Here is a 3,414-nt window from a genome sequence, read left to right as displayed (position 1 = left end):
TGTAACTATAATCTAGTGGGGGTCAGACAGATGCTGACATCCCAGGACCTCAGCTACCTTACGCACACTTTCTGCACCAGTCACCAGTCTCACCGCTGCTGTGAAAGTCACTGGGAAACCCAAGCCCTAGTCATAGCATCATGGTAATAGGACTTCTCTCTCTCTCTCTCTCTCTCTCTCTCTCTCTCTCTCTCTCTCTCTCTCTCTCTCTCTCTCTCTCTCTCTCTCTCTCTCTCTCTCTCTCTCTCTCTCTCTCTCTCTCTCTCTCTCTCTCTCTCTCTCTCTCTCTCTCTCTCTCTCTCTCTCTCTCTCTCTCTCTCTCTCTCTCTCTCTCTCTCTCTCTCTCTCTCTCTCTCTCTCTCTCTCTCTCTCTCTTTTAATAAAAATGTTTGTCCTTTTCAGAGGACCAAAATAAACATAGTTTTTAGAGCTTTTTATTGTGTTGTTACATTCTACACACATTTGACACACATGGCACTTTTTCTACCACAGCAAGAATATAGGTATTTGATATACATTACATCTGGATAGATAGTACTTAAACACATGCGGTATACATTATATATGGTGTACATAGTATATCGGGTTTTCAGTCATAGCTATTTTAAACCCTCCCCTCAGCTACTCTCAGTCCATCCCACCGATCTCTGTAAGCCAGCATCTTCTTATTGTTTCTATGTGCCATGTATTTTTCAACTGTGCTGTGATGTTTCACATCAATTCTGAACCTTTCTAATCGCATAGTATCTACAGATGGTCAGTTATATTGTTGGTAGATTGACTATGGATTTTCAAATCTCCCAACGGTGCTATTTGTAGGGTACATTTTTGGTAAATGTGATTTTTCAGCCATTCCTGAACCTGTGACCAGAAACAAACGACATAGGAGCAATACCAGAATAAATAATCTAATGATTCTGTCTCTTTGTAGCAACATCTGCAGAGTTGAGATGGGTGTATGCCCTATGTACATACAATTCCCTTTGTGGCAAGAATTTTGTATAATCATTTCAATTGAAAAACTCTAGGTTTTGAATCAAGCTGTTTTATTTATCATCAGTTCACAAACCATGTGCCATTTTGCAACCCGTATGGCGCTGCTGTCAACATTTTGGTCCTCAAATAAAACTGGTATATTGTTCTATTTATCCCTCTTTTTCTTTCTTTCTCCCTATCTCTTTCTCCCCTCCCTACTCTATCTCACTTTTACCCTCTCTCGCTCTCTCCGTTTCTCTCTCTCCAATCTCTCTTTCCCTGTCTTTCCTCTCTCTGAGTCTCTCTCTCTCTCTCTCTCTCCCTCCCCTCTCCCTTTCTCCTCTGCCACCCCCTCTCTTCTATCGTTCACAACCTGGAGAACCAATCAGGCGGTGTGTAAGCAGGGCCCGTGCGCCCCAACCGTGTCGTGCGGTTTAACCTCTGGCTCCGAACGACCCCGTCTCACAGCACGACCACTGCTTGGGTGGGAGGGTTGGGTGGGTGGGGGGGGGACGGGGGACGGATGGACAACCACAAGAGTTCAGAGACCACCAGGCATCTAAGAACTCAGAACTCCTGTCCCCCATTAAAATACTCCTGGGTCTGTACTGCGATTCAAGGCTTGTTGTTAAGTAGAGAAGGGTGAGGTCTGGAGATCCCAGAGCATAATAGCAGGGCATACCTTCTATAAAAAGAGATGATGAGGCTAGTTTTATAAAACCAGGTTTGTGTCAAGTTTTGAGGAGTCCATAGTCGTCGGTATGTCTTTTACAAATATGGTCCTCCATATCACCATGGTCCATATCACCATGGTCCATATCACCATGGTCCATATCACCACGGTCCATATCACCATGGTCCATATCCCCACGGTCCATATCACCATGGTCCATATCCCCATGGTCCATATCACCATGGTTCATATCACTATGGTCCATATCACCATGGTCCATATCACCATGGTCCATATCACCACGGTCCATATCCCCACGGTCCATATCACCATGGTCCATATCCCCATGGTCCATATCACCATGGTCCATATCACCATGGTCCATATCACCATGGTCCATATCACCATGGTCCATATCACCACGGTCCATATCCCCACGGTCCATATCACCATGGTCCATATCCCCATGGTCCATATCACCATGGTCCATATCCCCATGGTCCATATCACCATGGTTCATATCACTATGGTCCATATCACCACGGTCCATATCACCATGGTCCATATCCCCACGGTCCATATCACCATGGTCCATATCACCACGGTCCATATCACCATGGTCCATATCACCATGGTCCATATCCCCATGGTCCATATCCCCTAGGTCCATATCACCATGGTCCATATCACCACGGTCCATATCACCATGGTTCATATCACCATGGTCCATATCACCACGGTCCATATCACCATGGTCCATATCCCCATGGTCCATATCACCATGGTCCATATCACCATGGTCCATATCACCATGGTCCATATCACCATGGTCCCATATCACCATGGTCCCATATCACCATGGTCCATATCACCACGGTCCATATCACCATGGTCCATATCCCCATGGTCCATATCACCATGGTCCATATCCCCATGGTCCATATCACCACGGTCCATATCCCCATGGTCCATATCACCACGGTCCATATCACCATGGTCCATATCACCATGGTCCATATCCCCATGGTCCATATCACCATGGTCCATATCACCATGGTCCATATCCCCACAGTCCATATCACAATGGTCCATATCACCATGGTCCATATCACCACGGTCCATATCACCACGGTCCATATCACCATGGTTCATATCACCACGGTCCATATCACCATGTTCCATATCACCACGGTCCATATCACCATGGTCCATATCACCATGGTCCATATCACCACAGTCCATATCCCCATGGTCCATATCACCATGGTCCATATCACCATGGTTCATATCACCACGGTCCATATCACCATGGTCCATATCACCATGGTCCATATCACCATGGTCCATATCACCATAGTCCATATCACCACGGTCCATATCACCACGGTCCCATATCCCCATGGTTCATATCACCACGGTCCATATCACCATGTTCCATATCACCACGGTCCATATCACCATGGTCCATATCACCATGGTCCATATCACCACAGTCCATATCCCCATGGTCCATATCACCATGGTCCATATCACCATGGTTCATATCACCACGGTCCATATCACCATGGTCCATATCACCACGGTCCATATCCCCATGGTCCATATCCCCATGGTCCATATCACCATGGTTCATATCACCACGGTCCATATCACCATGGTCCATATCACCACGGTCCATATCACCATGGTCCATATCACCATGGTCCATATCACCATGGTCCATATCACCATGGTCCATATCCCCATGGTCCATATCACCACGGTCC

This window comes from Salvelinus alpinus, chromosome 2, assembly GCF_045679555.1.
Source record: "Salvelinus alpinus chromosome 2, SLU_Salpinus.1, whole genome shotgun sequence".
Lineage (NCBI taxonomy): Eukaryota > Metazoa > Chordata > Actinopteri > Salmoniformes > Salmonidae > Salvelinus > Salvelinus alpinus.
The sequence above is the reverse complement of the archived record's forward strand: the minus strand, read 5'-3'. Positions refer to the sequence as shown.